Source organism: Pinus tabuliformis, chromosome 9, assembly GCF_031772625.1.
Source record: "Pinus tabuliformis cultivar Carrire ecotype Pingquan chromosome 9, CPIR1, whole genome shotgun sequence".
Taxonomy (NCBI): Eukaryota; Viridiplantae; Streptophyta; class Pinopsida; order Pinales; family Pinaceae; genus Pinus; species Pinus tabuliformis.
In genome coordinates, this window is record NC_142307.1 from 416,048,293 (window position 1) to 416,066,943 (window position 18,651).

An 18,651-nucleotide genomic window follows, 5' to 3' on the forward strand; every position below is an offset into this window, starting at 1 on the left:
GAGAAAGAGGCTCATTAAAGCTGAAATCCCTTCAGAGTACCGTTTCGAGTGGTTTTTGAAATCTTTACAACCCGAGATCTCCAAGGATGTCTCCATGTCTGGGGTCTATTATGAGGAGCAAGCCATTTTTAGGGTCCATCAATTAGAATTGATCTACTCTTAGTCTAGGATCCTACAAAAATACTTGCCAGATGCTCCTAGGTCTAAGGTTGACGTAGCTAAGTCGAAGCCAGGTCCGCACGCGGATGGTATTGTTGGGTCAGTAGACACAACTACAGTGAACTTGTTGAACCAATTGCAGCAGTTGTCCTTACAAACTGCTTCTAACAACCAAGTCACATCGTCTAATCCCCCCGCTTCCCAAACTTCTTCAATTAATGCTGTCCAATCTAATAACCCCAAAGGAAATCAAAATTCCAATGGGAAAAAGAAAGGACGAGGTAAGAAAAAGAACCAGGATGGGAAGCCTGATGCAAATAAGTCCGACAACAACGCTGGTGGTGGTAGAAATGAGTATAGAAAGAAAGTCAAGTTTCCATGCAAGTTGTGCAGGGGAGACCATTTAACTCATCTCTGCCCTAAGATTGAAGACGCTCAGCGCTTGTTAGGACAGCAAGGGACTTATAGTTCTCAGGCTGTGTTAACTAACCCTTTTCCCCAAGGGCAACAACTTCTTGCTAGCGCGAGTTCAAATCCTAGTACCTCCGCAGGGGGCAACCAGGAAGGGGAAAAATCATCGAATGTTTTCATGATGGGTTCTAACGTCCATGTGACTACTCGGTCACGTGATTATGGTGAAGCCAAAACTTCCAAGGACAAGACTGTTCCTGGAAATACCGACCTTCATATTGAGCGACCCCCTGTTGAGACTATACCATAGATATCGAAAGGTTCCGCTAAACGCGCGACTATTAATCCTAATGCTAGGGCCGTCCAGAATTGCTCCATTATGGAGGATCTGGCTCAAAGTCCATGCGCCATGTCTACTTTAGAGGTTCTCCAGTCGTGTCCGGCTCAGCGAAGTGCTTTACTTTCGGCGACTGGAGCAGTCGATCCAGCTAATTCTTTAGTGCTCACTTTTGACATGTTAAATGTCAAAAAGCGACTCCCTCATCATATGGCTTTCCAAATAAAGTCTACATACCGTAAAATCAACATTTTTCGTACCGTTATCGATGAAGGAGCTTCCACATGCGTCATGTCGGTGTCGTGCTGGAAGGCTATTGGATCACCTTCGGCTGTTCCTTCACCCACCGTCTTGACTGCATTTGATGGTCATTCTCATAAGCCGCATGGGAATATCCCAACCTTTCCTATATGTGTTGGGGGGAAGGTTGTCAATATTGAATTATAAGTCATAGATGCTAACCTAGACTATAATCTCCTATTAGGAAGGAACTGGGTATACGAAATGGATGCCGTTGTTTCGATTCTGTTTCGTGTCATTTTCTTTCCTCATGAGGGGAAAATCGTTAAGGTTGATCAAATGGATTATTGTCTAGTAGATCCTGAAGCAAGCTCTGACTCTACTGTTCCTTTAGTGGATAACCCTCACCTGCATATTGAGAATTTAGGAGTGGGAATGTATTCCTCATTGATGGGTACCTTTGATCTTCCCTCTCCTTTCACTAAAATCAATGCCATTTCATCATCTAAGGAGTCCCCTCGAGAAGAGTTCTTTCGAACTCGTTATTTTTCAGACCCTTGGACCTTGCCTTCACCTATGACCACATTAGTTGAAGGAAAAGTAAATGGAATGGCATTCCCTATATCTGCAGCTAATCTTAGATATCAGTCTATCATAGACTCTGTAGACAACCACCCTGCTCCTTTTTCCGAAGAGGAGTTAGATGGTGATGTGGCCCCAGCTTGGAGCCTTGATTCTACCTCTGCCTTGGATTGCTTAGATACAGTTTTACCTTCTGAAGAAGCAATCCTCGAATAAATGATGGGTATAGATCAACCTTGGGAAGACTTACACCATTGTTCGTACTTTCTTCCTCCATTGCAGGAAGTAGAATCTAGATTCTCCGAGCTCTTTACTAGTGATGTTTGTACGGTGTCAAATCCTTTGGCTCCAGCACACATTCGTGTTGAAGGTAATATGTCGGTGATTTCAAAAATGATACCTATAAACATCTCTAGGGACCCTAATGTCATCGAGGATCTCTTCATCGGAATTGAGTGTTCCCCTGAAGAAATTCAAATTTACACCGACCTATTTAAAAAATTTCGAGATGTATTTGCTTGGTCTTATGAGGAAATGCCTGGAATTGATCCTTCTATAGTTCAACATGAGATCAAGACGTATGAGAATGCCAAACTGGTTCGTCAAAGGCTTTGGCCGGTTAACCCTAGGAAAGCAGTAGCTATCAAAGCTGAAGTTGAGAAGCCACTAAAGGTGGGTTTCATATACCCTGTTCCTCTTACTGATTGGGTTTCTAATCCAGTCCCTGTGGATGAAAAGCAAGGAACAATCCGAGTATGCATCGATTTTAGGGACTTAAACAAGGCCTGTCCGAAAGATAATTAACCCACGCCATTCATTGATCAGATTATCAATGAGTGTGCGGGTAATGAGATTTTTTCCTTCATGGATGGTTTTTTGGGTTATAATCAAATTTCTATCCATCCTGAAGATCAACATAAGACAAACTTTATATGTCCCTGGGGTACCTTTGCATATAGAAAGATGCCTTTTGGTCTTAAAAATGCTGGAGCCACTTTTCAGCGGGCCATGTCATGTTCTTTCCACGACATCAAACATGTCATCGAGGCTTACTTGGATGATCTCGCTACTCGTTCTCGAAAGAGAACTGATCACCCTAGTCATCTTCGATTGGTTTTCGAGCGATGTCTTTTTTATAAAATCCGGTTGAATCCCAACAAGTGTGTTTTTGCGGTTATGTCCGGTCGGTTGTTAAGGTTCATCGTATCCAATGAAGGGATTCGGGTTGATCCCTTCAAGGTTGAGGCAATAGTTCAGTTGCCTCCCCCGTCCTCGATTCGACAACTTCAAAGTCTTCAAGGGAAGGCTAATTTCTTAAGATGGTTTATAGCAAACTATGCCGAGATCACTAAAGGGTTCATGCGTTTGCTATGGAAAGGAGTTCCATTTGTATGGGACAACTTTGCGCAGCAATCGTTTGATGCTTTGAAAAAGGAATTAGTCTCTGCCCCACTTTTGAGTCCACCGGATTATGGTAGAGACTTCCTTTTATATCTCGCTGCAGCAGAATCAACCATTGGTATGGTTCTCGTTTAGGAAGACGATGCTCTCACCGAGCATGTGGTTTATTATTTGAGCTGAGGCTTAATAGGTCCTGAACTTCGCTATTCCCCGGTTGAGAAGTTGGCCTTGGCAGTTGTCCATGCTGTCCAGCGGCTCCGTCATTATATCCTGCTATGCAAAACTTTTGTCTTAGCAGCAGTCAATCCATTTCAATTTGTCCTCAGTAGGTGAGTGATTGGGGGCAAATATAATCGATGGATAGTCATTTTGCAAGAATTCGATCTCGAGTTCTTGTCTGCCAAGTCTAAGAAATCCATGGTTTTCACGGAGCTAATTTCTGAGCTACCTTGTGGAGAAGATACTGTTTATGAGGAAAGTTTTCCCGACAAACATTTATTCCTCATATCTTCACTCAACCCTTGGTATGGAGATATCATTGTCTATGTCCAGACTTCAAAGTTTCCCTCTACTTTCTCCAAGGATGAACGTCGAAAATTACGTCACCTGGCTAAAAACTATGTTATCATCGGTGACACATTATACCGTCGAGGGGTTGATTCAATCTTTCGGCGCTGTTTAACCTTAGAGGAAGCAGAGTCAGTGCTCAATGACTGCCACAGTGGATCTTGTGGTGGTCATCTATCAGGGCTTGCTACAGCCCAGCGCATCTTATGTGCCGGCTATTTTTTGCCTTCACTCTTTAAAGACTGTGTGGAAGCGGTCAAACGCTGTCACTCGTCTCAAATTTTTACTCGGAAAATGCACGCACATCCAGCTCCTATTTTTCCTGTTGTCACCGTCGGTCCCTTTACTAAGTGGGGTATTGATTTTACGACTTGTAATCCGCCTTCAGCAGTGAATCACAGGTACATTATCGTGGCTGTAGACTACTTTACGAAGTGGGCTGAGACCATGCCTACTTATAAGAATGATAGTGACACGGCAACATTGTTTCTTTTCAATCAAGTTATCTCAAAATTCGGTATCCCGAGAGAGATTGTCATTGACCATGGCAATCATTTTCAGAATCAACTGATGTCCGAATTGGCTCTCAAATTGGGTTTCCACCAGGAGCATTCATCTCCTTATTATCCTTAGGCCAATGGACAGGTCGAGGCAGTCAATAAAACTCTTAAGATGATACTCCAACAGACAATCAATAAAAATCGGTCCAATTGGCACGTTATGTTGTATTCGGCTCTTTGGGCATACCGAACCTCCGTCAAGACGGCTACTGGTTTTACATCTTTTCAGTTGGTTTATGGGTTGGAATCTATCTTTCCGGTTGAATGTGAAATTCCATCTCTTAAATTGGCTGTTGAGCTCCTTCCAGAGACTTCGAATCTCGAAGAGCTCCTACTTCACTTGGAACATCTCGATGAGCAGCGTCGAGATGCTGCCACGATGAATGAGGCTCATAAGAAAAGGGTTAAAATGCAGTATGATAAATCTGTCCGCCCTCGAGTCTTTTCCGAAGGTGACCTTGTCTTGGTCTATGACCAAGATAAAGACACCTTGGGGGCAGGAAAATTTAAGCCTATGTGGTACGGTCCTTTCATTATTAAACAAGTTTTAGAAAAAGGGTCGTATGAGTTAATCGACTTTGAGGGAAACAAGCTGGCGGAGCCCCAAAACGGGCTCTACCTAAAGAAGTACTTTGCTTAGTTTTAGCCAGGCAATGGCTTCTTTGTACTGTATGTATATTTGTACATATATCGTTGAGAGTTTTATGATATCAGCACTTTTTGGTCTGCTATGGCAGGTGTTGATGGATGATTTGGTCTATTTTGGGTTTGCCGATGGTGCTATTCGGCACACTCGGAATCTCGCTTCCGCAGCTTGGGTACTCTATTATCCATTTGGTCAATTGATGGCATCAAGAGGCGTGTGTATCGGTCCTGCTTCAAATAATATGGCCGAGTACACTACTGTTATTAATTTATTATCTGAGGCAATCTCTCATGGGATCGACTCGTTGGTAGTGTATCTTGATTCTCAATTGATAGTGTCTCAATTAAATAAAATTTATCGGGTAAGGGATCCATCTTTATATCTCCAGTATTTAAGGGTGAGGTTGTTGCAAATATCATTTATTTATATTAATTATTTGCATATTCCAAGATCTCATAATTGGTTAGCTGATTCTGTCGCTAATCAGGCATTAGACTGGCACATCAATCATTCATCACAATAAAATCAAGCATCAAAAAGTCAAACTATATATATATATATATATATATATATATATATATATATCGTAAAGCGTCTCGAGTATACATATGTGTGTCCAAAAATATACAAAATTTGGGACTCAAATGCCCATAATCATGTTCGACATATCTAATGCCTCGGTTCAGGATGAGCGTCTAAGTATGTAACTATCGCATTGGCCACACGCCGAAAAGTGCGAACCCAGTCATGTGGCATGCCAACCACATGACGCTGCATATCCTCAGGAAGGTCCTCTATGGCGGCCATCGGTACTCGGCAGCTCAGTCTCACCAAGTGTCGTTGGACGTTGTTTAGAGTCTGTTTTATATCAGCAGATGCCTCTTCGGCTCCTCGGCTGTGCCATCCATGCCGTGGGAACCCATCTGGTCGTACCGGCCCAATGTCTGGAACATGATCATCATATCAGTCATTTGAATCTCATCAAAAATATTTTTCAAAATGCATCATTATATTTGAAAAATCCAAAAAAACCATAAAATCAAAAAATTCTTACCAATCTCGCCCCATGCTGCGTTCGGTGGTAACACTAGATCAGGATCTCCTCGGAAATCCAGCCCAGCATAGGGGTAGTCATCCACGGCGATGATCTACTGATCCCACCAGGTGAAGAAATCATCGTTGAAGGCAGTCCTTGGGACCTCCCCACCCCCCAGACGTTTCATCTGATCGGCCCACCGGCCCATGCGTGGATCGCGTGGGGTGCTAATGGAAACTGCTACCCTAGGGCGGAGTGCGGGAACCTTCTCGAAAAAGAAAGTACACAGGATAGTCCCATATCCAAAATTCTTAGTCTGTCCCCTCCTGATAGAAGTGAGCTGGCTCTTCATGTTGGCCAGGAGAGGAGTACACTAGTCGAACACAGTAGTGAGACAGTCAACTGCCACGCTCATGATGACCCTTGACGCCTGATGTAGAGAGGATGATCCATTCACTCGAGCTATGGTGAACAAGATTATCCTAAGTGACAAACTCGCCACATGTGTGATGGAAATCTGGCTCCCGACCTTCTTGGGGTGTCTCAGGTAGTATATCTGTACATAGTCCTCTATCGTGAGGCTACTCCACGTCCTGCCCCGGGAATGTACTACCTCTCCCCTTCGGGAAAGGCCCGTGATAAAATAGATATCCTCCACTTCTACCCTGAGAGGCATCTGATCGATCATAAAGGCTTCCTCCTCGACGTCCCAATAATCAATGAGCATCTCAAGCAGACGCGTGTTCGCTTTCATATTTGGCAGTTTGAAAAATTTAAGCAAACCACATCCCCGTAGGGCATCTAATGCTTCTGGACTATTCATAACTTCATTATCTGCCACTGCGTGCTCTCTTTCACGCCACGTGACAGGCATCCTGAGAAAAAATCGATTTATAACTGTTAGTTTTTGTGTAAAAATGGTTCGTGGCGTATACGCGGGTCCCTGTGCACACAGTCGCGTATAGGGCCCGCGTGTACACGGGTTCAATATTACCAACTCACGTATACGCCGCAGGGAAATTTTTGACAAAAGTTCAATGGTGAAACATCAATCAAAAATCTTAAAACCTGTCACAATCAATTGCAAGCTAAGTATAAGAGTTACCTGGAGGTCATTGACGAATTTGAACGGTTGAATCTGGCTATGGGAAGTTTGCTCCTTTTGCTCCAAATCCTTTGCTCTCAAACTCAAATGGTAAAAATGGTGAGTCCAAAATGCTTTTTATAAGTTTTGAAAATGCAAAACTTTTTCAAAATTTTATTTTGTTTGGCCTCATGTGAATTTTAACTTGGGAGCTTGGAATGTCGAGAATGGTTTGTTTTTCAGGACATTTTGGATGTTTTTCAGTTTCGAGATGGTTCCATGACTGCTGACCCGTCATGGCAGGTATCGTTTTCTCACTGGAATATAGGTTAGGGACACCATTTTTCCGTTGCATTATGCATACTAGCCTCCATTTTCCGATACATCTGCATAGGGTCGATCCCATCGTGTTATGGTTCGTAAGCCATCTTCACTCGCCGATTCTTTAAATCATGACACGATGGTAGAGCCATCCTTTACATGGGCATCGTAGTTAGCACCTCACTGACATTTGTTGCCAATGCTGCTCCATTGAGTAGGCTCGGGAGTCCTCTCTAGTCCCACCATGACTTATGCGTTGAATACTCATTCCTCTTAGCTTCTCCGCTTTGTTCTGGCCTTATACCCTAGAGGCTCCTTTGTGTTGAGTTGTACTACTGCATTGCATGTTGACCACTTGCACCTTTTGGCCTAGAGCTGGCTTCACTTGGACTTGTGTTTAAGCCAACTTTTGACCATGACGACTGCAAAATCAACCTTGCATACCTTTGACTTCTGCAGCTTGACACACCTTGACCCATGGAAGGAACACACCTTTGAGTGTCACTGACCAGTTTTCACCTCCCTGCATTGAGCATAGGAATGTTCCATTCTCAGGAACTAGATCATCTGTTTCACCGACACTCGTTCTTTCTGTTGTACCATAGAATTATTTTATTCTTTTTCCAGCTTAACAGAAAAAGAAAAAAAAAAAAATATTCCAAAAAGAGCAGGAACGGGACAGTATTTCCATTTATTGTTGGCAGCTAGAGTCAGTCGTGTTGCCCTTGAACAAAGCACTCAAAACAAAGTCTCCTCCGCATGGGCGGGATTTAGTTTGACTTAGGTATGCCATAACCTTGTTATTGAGTCAGTTCTCCCCCGATTGGTTATCTCTTCCAATCATATGGAGGGTTCGTTCGTGCCTCTTGCATGGCGAACTTATACAGAGTCATCATATGCTGCCACATAGTCACATTGAGTCGTGCCTTTGTTCAAGGGAAGTTAGCCTGAGTCGGCCTCTCTGCGGTGTCTCTTGACTCATTTTTCAGTCGGCCATCCCTAGTTGTCAGTGTCATGTCTATCATCACATCAGCTATATTGTTCCTTTACTCGTGCCGGTTTGAGAAGGTCCCCATTGACTTCTTGTTGGCGGGTCTTGTCCTTATCGACGATGACATCTTTCTCTGAGGACAGGCCTAGAGCCGCACCCTGGCCCTATTTTCATTATTGATAGGTCACCTTGTGCTTAGCATCGATCAGTATCATGGGTCTTTGATTGAGTGGTTTCCCTTGTGTTCGACATCAGCTTACATTATCACACATTGGGATTCATGCAGTACCTTGGTTTCCATTTGACCCTATTGGTGGATACCTCGCCTCTGTGTCAGCTTTCCTTATTGGTTGGTTCAGAGGGTTTCCGTCATGCGCTAGCCACATCTTGTGTACGCTGGAAACGTACTTCGGTTGGGTTACTACATTTTTTTCGTCCGATTCCTTCCACATTATTGGCCTACGGGTTACACTCGCGCTAGATTGATGAAGGATGCCTTAATGCATTCCTTCTAGCGGATCTTTCCCTATCGACTTTGACTCATTGCTCTGGGGCAAGGATCTAGAGTCCATTTGGCAGTACCTTGGGGTTTGCTGTCATTAGTGGAAGATCCTTCACTATCGACAATGGGAAACCATCATTGTCTCCTGATCGATAGATTCTTACAAGTGTTCGACTCTAGCTCATCTATTCACACTTGTTAGATTGTACTAGGTACCTTGACGCTCATTATCATTATCGGTGATTAGTCTCACGTTTGTTAACGATTTACATCAATGACCGGTAATCAAATGATTTCTCAGATGGTCAACTTCAGATCATTTATTCCCATGGTGTAGAAATGTACCACGACGGTCGGTGAAGACCTCAGGTTGTATCAGCATTCATTGGTTCACTTGACAGTTACTCCTGTTGCTGCTAGTTGATACCACTCCACTTTATATGTTGCAGTCAGTCATGGCGACATTCTATATGCTAGCACCTGAGTTTGCAGTGCAGTACCATCCTATTCCATCATGTTCAGTTGGTACCTTTTGGGATCAGTCTTTGATATCAGTGATCCATTGCATCTTTCAGTATCATTGACAGTCTTATATGTGATATTCAGACATGTACTTGTTAATTATGATCAGATGATCCATTATGTATCTTTCAGTCATTTATACTTAGTGGATCCGCTTTTACTTGCTATGCGGACATGCTTTACTTCTTCTGAGCATGGGTATGCACGCCTTAGACAATGTTTCTTCTAATCTCCTTTGGTGGCTTGGCAGGCTAAATTCTGGTGAAGTCCTCCTCGGTTTTTGACAGACTTCCTTTCCATGTACTCGCGTAATATATTTCGGCCATCATGTACCCCTTCTGACCTCACATATTAGGGGGCATCTATTAAAGCTCCAAATCTCACTCTTATGGTTTGTGATGCTGCACTCATGGCCTAGGGCAACCCCTCCTTCTAGACCTGGTCCTAAAATTTAAAAAGCAGTGTTTTATCCCTTATATGTGACATTTCCCTCAGTTAAACGCGTGTATACGTGGGTCTGTGTATACCCAACCCACATATATGTATTAAAACACTTAAAAAAATATAAAATTCCTTATTTTCTGGTGGAGATCGCGGGTTTTACCTGCTGATCACCTATTAGTGCCCGTGGCCCAACTGTTCCCAACCAACTCCCAACTAAAAAACTACTTTGGGAGAGGTATAAAAAGACCTCAAAGGGAAGGCCTAAGGGAGGAGAGAAGAGAGAAAAGGGTTATTATGCTGAGATTTTTCCCCTGACGAGGTCTGAAGTCCCTTGTGCCTTCTGCACTTCCCCCATTTGTACAGGAAACTCTTGTTTCCTTGTGTGTTGATGTTCATCCATTACTTGTGACATCATGGAGAGAATCATGGAAGGAGTTTGTTTAAGGCTTGAGGCTGGAACGGATCCAGAAGGAAGCTTTGCTTGGATCCTACTGAAGGTGACTCAGGTGAAAATATCCCTTTTTCATGTACTTTATTTGTCTATAATAAAAGAAACACATGTCTTGGTTCCCGAAATGAATCTTATTTATGTTAATGATATTCATGTTTAGAATTCATATGTAAATGGTTGTTTGGATTTCATAACTAACTACCTTTATTTATAACATGAAGATGGTTTCTTTATAAGGTTTTGTCCATATACTGCTGTGTTCGTTGGAATTGGTTGTTTTGCAGGACAAAAGAGAAGAAGGGAACTCCAAGAAGGGTTTGGACCCTAAGGGCCTTCTCAAATGTAGGACCTAAGGTATGTACCCTTTACAATAGAATTTTCTTATAATAGCATAATGGCTGTGTGAATGTGTGCTTCTTTGAATAGACAACTTTCAGTCTGCTAGGGTTTCAACCCGAAAAGCCCTAGGGGAACATTTCCCTCAATCAGATTCCGAAGTGGAAACATCTAGCGAACATAATTGTGCAATTACACCTCTTTGTTCCTTTTTTAGAAGATTTTTCATACCATTAGAGCTGATTATCTTTCCTGGTTTCCCTGCAATACCCCTTCATTCAACTTCCTTTCCTTCCGTAGAAAATTTGATGAAAAGTTCTTGAAAATTAAAAGCTATTGTACCTAAGGATTGTAGCCATTGGACTCCTAGTACAACATGAGCACCTCCCATTGGAATGGAAAGCATTGGGCTAGTCAATACATATTCTCCCATGGATAGCTTGATATTATGGCACTTTCCAGAGCAATTTATTGTTCCTCCATTTACAATCATCACTTGACACTCTGGTGCTGGATATAGGAAGCAATTCAATTCTTTTGCTACCTTACAATGAATAAAATTGTGGGTGCTTCCTGAATCAATCAACACTATTACCTTTTTCTTCTTGATTTGTCTTTCTATCTTGATGGTTTGAGGAGTGGTAATTCCCGCCAATGCATTACAAGATATGGTCGGATTTATTTTTTCTTCATCTAGGCTTTGTTCCTGGAGTATATCCTCTTCTTTTGACCTTTCTTGCTCCTTTTCTTCTTCCTCTTCACAATCTATGTAGAATAATTTCTTCTCAGCACACTTATGACCTTTAGTGTATTTGCTATCACAACTGTAACAAAGTCCTTTTGCTCTTTTTTATTCCAATTTTTGTGTTGTCAACCTTATAGGTTGTGGAAGACTAGGGGCAACAACACTTCCGTCATTGTAGTTGTGAGTGGTATGCTTCCTGGTTGCCATAATTTTGCTTTCCATTTTTCTTGCTAACCTGAATGCCTTCTCTAATGAATCAGATTCCCAAAGGTGAACATCATGTTGGATATTATCCTTTAAAGATCCTATGAACACATCAATCCTATGCTCCTCTGGAATATCTTTTACGCTTATGTTCAATTTTTGGAACTCCTCAATGTGCTCCATTATTGAACCCTTTTGTTTGAGACTTATAAATTGGCTAAAAAAGTGTTGCTTTTTGTATCCTCATAATGTGCTATCAATTCTTCCATAAAAATTGCCCAAGTGATAAATTGTTTACGAGAGAAAAGCTGTTGATACCATACAAACTTATTTGGTTCCAAATATAAAGTTGCCATACGTACCTTTTGTGTGTTTTGCACATTATTGAGATCAAAAAATTGCTCCATTTGTAATATCCATGTTGCGAGATCCTTGCCATCAAACTTCCTCATATCGATTTTTGGAATATGGTGGGTTTTCGATCCCACATTAGAGTCTAAGAAATCATGATTAACATTTCTTTTGTTCGCATCATGAGTTTCCTTTACTACCTTTTCACCATTGGTAAGTATTTCTTGTAGAAAATTTGTCAAATTTGTCTTCAAATCTGCCATGATTGTCTTCAAATTTGTGTTCAAATATATCTTCAAGTTGTCCATATTAGCTTCCATGCCATTCATTTTAGCTTCCATGCCATTCATCTTAGCTTCCACCCCATTTATCTTAGCTTCTGTTAGCTTTTGTGACAGTGACATTTGTTGCACTTGTTCTTGTAATTTTGATATATCATGTAGCATTTCTTCCTCTTCTTCATGAGTCATGCTCGAGCTTTCAGGTTCCTTACTAGGTGTTTGCATTTTCTTTTCTTGGGGCATCAGTTACCGATAATAATGCTCTACTATGCCCTTTGAATCCCTTCAAAATAAATTTTCAAACCAAGCTTAAGAAAAAATTTAAGAAAATCTACACACCTTTTTTCACTTTGTAGGAGCTCGATATTGCCTCTGATGTATCTCTGTAATTTCCAATCATCTAGTTCTGAATTTGTGATCTACAGTAGCCCTCTGTGTCCTCTTTCCAATGCCACAAGTCTGACCCAATTTGGATTCTCCAAGGAAGAGTTATGCGAAATCTCCCACAGTGACTTGATTATAGACTAGTTCAGTAGAGCGAACTTGTACGACGTGCCACAAGTCACTGTTTTGACCTTTGGATCTGAAAAATGCATACAAGAAACTACAGTCTGTCCTCTTTCTGTACCTTCTTACGAAATTTCAATCCGATCCACAGAGAGAAAGTTATGACTATTTTCCCCAGGTCACCTATTTCGAATGTAATTCAAGAGTCTGCAAAAAGACCAACTTCCTTAGATCATATCTCCGACAATATAGAGCGAAAATATTTGAAATTCGGACCCAAGGTTTAGCGTGATTTCTTCTCAAATGGGTTTTTTTTCAACTTTTGAAACGTCACAGAAAAAAGTGATAGTGAAAATTCCACGACGACCTGTTTGGAGCAACGAACCGTAGAATCCAAAGCTCTGATACCAAATGTTATGAAACCAGCTCAAGAAAAGATAGAAAAGATAGATCAATGCCTTAGAATTCAGCCTCCTCGAGGGGGAAACCTCCTTTACATTACATAAATGAACAATTCTTGGATGATTAAAATGACAAAACCCCCTTTCTATATATAGGAGTCACAATATAACCCAGTCAACCTAACAATAATAATATAAAGCCACAAAAATAACAATAGAGGGATTTTATGGGGCACAATAATAACAATATGGGGGCAATAGGGGCACAACAATATTAATAAGGGGTATAACTACAAAAGTAATGGGGTAATCACTAGTATTATAGGGACCCAACAGTGCATATGGATAATAGGGGTTCCTAGTAATATTCTGGTAACTAGGATGAGCAACAATAGGCCTTGGCATTAGATGATATGGATGGGAAAATGCATATGACATATTGGTACCCTGGTAAGAGTTGACTCGCAAAGGATCACGAGGAGGGTAAGAGTAGGTGGAACTGGTGCCCCCTAGGGTTGAACATAACTTATAAGAGGTTAAGGATATGGTGAAGGGTGAGGGTAAGATATGGATCTAGTGATAATGTGAGCGACATGAGATGCCCCTGGTGCAAAAGCAACACCAAGCCTAGGAAGATCAAGAAGGATGGTATAAACATAACTTGATTGGGCGTATATCATGTCATATTTCAAAGCTCTATGGAGAGATTCTTGCTTGGTTTGAGGGAAGTGTGAAGTGACATATTTATTAATGGGGCTAGGAGAGTTCATAAAAACCATTACATATAGAAACGATCCTTGAATTCAAGATCTTTAGATAGGATCCTCCTTTTGTGCCATTCTTGTGCATGGTGAGAAAGGTGAGTGATAGAAGTTTCACAGAAGGAAGTCAAAAGTTTGGTATTGGTGTCATAGCGAAGAGGTAATTGGAAATATGATAGGAAGGAGTTGGTGAGAGTTTCAAAGGTGGAATGAGAGGCATGCGGTTGGTCCACATACCAGTTGGCCAACAAATCTAGTTATAGTGTGTTGGAACAAGCGTAGAAAAATGAATTCCTCTATGATGGAGTTGGAAGAGAACAACATATGGAAAGAGTGAACGTGGTTGGTAGGATATTTTCCAGGATTCCCTTCAAACTTTGGGATGTATGAGGGAAGTTTGGTTGGAATGGGTGGCCAATTTTGATCATGGAGAATGGGATCATTGATGAGTTGGTTCAAATCAAGGAGACTCAAACCATATATGTAGGGAAGTAAGGGTTGATTAGTGAACATGCCAGAAGAGGTTATGATATTACCTCCTTAATGGTTACCTTGGTTAGGACCAGTGTTATCACCACTTGTGTTAATGCCTGAAATGGTAGTAGTGTGGGGTTGGGAGGATGAAAAATCTAAGGAGGAGCTAGAAGAATGAAACTAAATAGAGTCCGTATGTGTACTGGGTGGTGCAATGGATGGAGGGACCATGACTTGTGAAGTAGGGGTGAGAGAACATCTTAAAGGAAAATGGTGGAGAAGGTCACAAAGTACTCATGAAAAGCGCTTAGGGGGCACAATGGTGTCAAGAAAAAATTAAAATATGAAGGATAAAGGGTAAAGATAAAGAAAGAGAGTACCAAATAACAACAAAATACCTAGTGTAGTGCTACAAAGTGAAAACTAGATATAATGTTTTGTTACTCTAATTAAGGAAAACATGTCCTATCAAAGAAAAATGACCTCTAGCCTAAAGGTTGTCTAATGCTAAAAAAATTCCTAATTATACTATTTTAGATGGCCTTCCAAAATACTTCTTACTTGATGGGGTCTGTTATGAAACCAGCTCAAGAAAAGATAGAAAAGATAAATCCATGCCTTAGAATTCAGCCTCTTCAAGGGGGCAACCTCCTTTACATTACATAAATGAACAATTCTCGGATGATACAAATGACAAAACCTCCTTTCTATATATAGGAGTCTAAGGAGTCACAATATAATCCAGCCGACCTAACAATAATAATATAAAGCCACAAAAATAACAATAGAGGGATTCTATGGGGCACAGAAATAACAATATGGGGGTAATAGGAGCACAACAATATAAATAGGGGGTATAACTACAATAGTAATGGGGTAATCACTAGTATTATAGGGACCCAACATGCCCCTCTCCTTCAAAAAAGTGTTGTCCTCAACGCTTGAGTAGTTCTGGATACTTCTGCATAAAATTCTCATCCTCCCATGTGAAATCTTCAGCGGATAAGTTCTTCCACTTGATAAGATACTCTGAAATTGATCGATTTCGTAGCTGTCGAGTTCTTGTTTCTGTGATTGCTTCCGGTTCCAATATAATTTTTCCTTCCTCGTCAAGTTGTGGCAATATTGTTTGAATTGGGAGCTTGTCACCTATAACCTTCTTTAAACATGAAACATGGAAAACTGGGTGCAATCGAGAAGCTGCAGGAAGCTCCAATTTGTATGCCATAGTACCAATCTTTTCCAAAACCTTGTACGGACCATAATACTTTGGTGATAATTTATTATCCTTCTTAGCTTGCTTTAGGGACATTTGCTTATATGGTTGTAGTCGTAGGAATACCCAATCACCTACATCAAAACTTCTTTCACTGCGATGTTGATCTGCCTGTTGTTTCATTCTATTTTGTGCCAACACGAGGTTATCCTTTAAGAGTTGGAGGACTTGTTGTTGATGTTCGATGTGATGTTCCACTGCCTGAACCTTAGAATTTTCTCTTAAATATGATGTGATGGATGGTGGTTGATACCCATAAAGTGCCATAAATGGGGTCATTTTTGTTGCTGTATGGAAGGAAGTGTTATACCACCATTCAGCTAGAGGCAACCATTTGACCCATTGTGTCTGTTTATCAGATACAAAGCAACGAAGATATCCTTCCAAACATTTGTTTACTATCTCAGTTTGCCCATCAGATTGAGGATGATAAGATGAGCTATGAGCTAACTGAGTACCAAGACAAGAAAATAATTCTGTCCAAAAATTTCCAGTGAAAATGGGATCTCTGTCACTTACAATAATCTTTGGGTTTCCATGTAGCTTTTGAACTGTTTCCATAAATGCAGTAGAAACTGTACTGGCTTTAAATGGATGTGATAATGCACAAAAGTGTGCATACTTGGTAAGTCTGTCAACTACCACCATGATGACACTCTTTCCCTCAGACTTGGGTAAACCTGTGATAAAATCCATTGAAACCTCCTCCCAACGTTGGCTTGGAATGGATAAAGGTTGTAATAGACCTGGTGTCTTAATTGTTTCAACTTTATTTTGCTGGCAAACCAAACATTCCGCCACAAACTTTTGAATATCTGATTTAAGGCCATCCCAAAAAAATTCCTTCTTAACCCTGTGGTAAGTTTTTAAAAATCCTGAGTGCCCTCCTAAGGGAGAAGTGTGCAATTCCATAAGAATCTTTTGTTTTAGCTGGGAATTCTTACAGAGGTATAAGCGATCTTTGTACCATAACGAATCATTTTGCCAGCTAAATGTATTAGAAGTACTGGAATCTTGTTGTAGCTTTTGAATAAGTGCCCACACTTCTTCGTCATTCTTCCATTCCTCCCTTGCTTCGTTTATCCAATCTGGTTGGATAATAGAAATGGCACACAACAATGCTTCCACATCCTCATCCTTTCTTGAGAGTGCATCTGCCACCACATTTTGCTTCCCTTTTTTGTAGATGATTTCAAAGTCATAACCCAACATCTTTGTGACCCACTTTTGTTGCTCTTCAGAGGATAATCTTTGTTCTAAAAAGTATTTAAGGCTATCATGATCCGTTTTTACCTTGAAGTGTCTTCCCATTAGGTAGGGTCGCCATTTCTTAAGTGCATGGAGTATTGCCAACATTTCCTTCTCATAAATAGCTTTGTTTAAAAACTTTCCCTTGATTGGACGACTTTCAAAAGCAATGGGTCTTTCATCTTGCATTAGAACAACACCAATTCCATTTCCTGAAGCATCACATTCCACAATAAAGGTTTTTGTGAAGTCCGGCGTAGCTAAGACCGGTGCTTGGCACATTGCCTCTTTAAGATGTTCAAAGGCCTTTGTTGCTTCTGAAGTCCATGAAAATGAATCTTTCTTCAATAATGTTGTTAGAGGTGCTGCTATTCTCCCAAAACTTGCGATAATACCCTGTCAACCCAAGAAATCCTCGCAAATGCTTTATGGATGTGGGGATTTTCCATTCCTTAATGGCTTTAATTTTGCTAGGGTCTACCTTAACTCCTTCATGAGATACAATATGACCCAAATATTCCACCTCCTGGACTCCAAAGAAACATTTGGATCTTTTTGCATATAATTGTTTCTCCTCCAATAGTTGTAACACCCTGTCAACATGTTCAACATGATCCTTCCAAGACTTGCTGTAGATTAGTATATCATCAAAAAATACTAACACAAATTTTCTAAGGAATGGTTTGAAAATTGAATTCATCAAACCTTGAAATGTTGAAGGTGCATTGGTAAGGCCAAAAGGCATGACCAAAAATTCATAATGACCCTCATGAGTTCTAAATGCTGTTTTCGGAATGTCTTCAATCTTCATTCTAATTTGATGATATCCCGAACGAAGATCCAACTTGGTGAAGTAAATTGATCCATGCAATTCATCCAATAATTCATCAATAACAGGAATGGGGAACTTATCTTTAATAGTGAGCTTGTTGAGCTCCCTATAATCTGGACACATGCACCATGATCCATCCTTCTTGTGCACCAATACTACTGGAGCTGAGAAAGAACTTTGACTCGGTTGAATTATACCAGCCTCTAGCATTTCTGCAACCATACGTTCAATTTCACTTTTTTGGACATATGGATATCTGTACGGCCTGATGTTTGGAGGAACACTTCCTGGAATCAGATGAATAGCATGATCATGATCACGCATAGGTGGGAGACCTTTTGGAGTCTCAAATACCTTGGAATGATTTTCCAGGACTTTTTGGAGATTTGGAGAAATAGATGATTCCAATGTGGAAACATCTAGCGAACATAATTGTGCAATTACACCTCTTTGCTCCTTTTTTAGAAGCTTTGTCATGCCATTAGAGCTGATTATCTTTCCTGGTTTCCCTGCAATACCCCTTAATTCAACTTCCTTTCCTTCCACAAAAAAATTCATGAAAATTTCTTGAAAATTAAAAGCTATTGTACCCAAGGATTGTAGCCATTGGACTCCTAGTACAACATCAGCACCTCCCATTGGAATGGAAAGCATTGGGCTAGTCAATACATATTCTCCCATGGATAGCTTGATATTATGGCACTTTCCAGAAAAATTTATTGTTCCTCCATTTGCAATCATCACTTGACACTCTGGTGCTGGATATAGGAAGCAATTCAATTCTTTTGCTACCCTACAATGAAAAAAATTGTGGGTGCTTCCTGAATCAATCAACACTATTACCTTTTTCTTCTTGATTTGTCCTTCTATCTTGATGGTTTGAGGAGTGGTAATTCCCGCCAATGCATTACAAGATATGGTCGGATTTATTTGTTCTTCATCTAGGCTTTGTTCTTGGAATATATCCTCTTCTTTTGACCT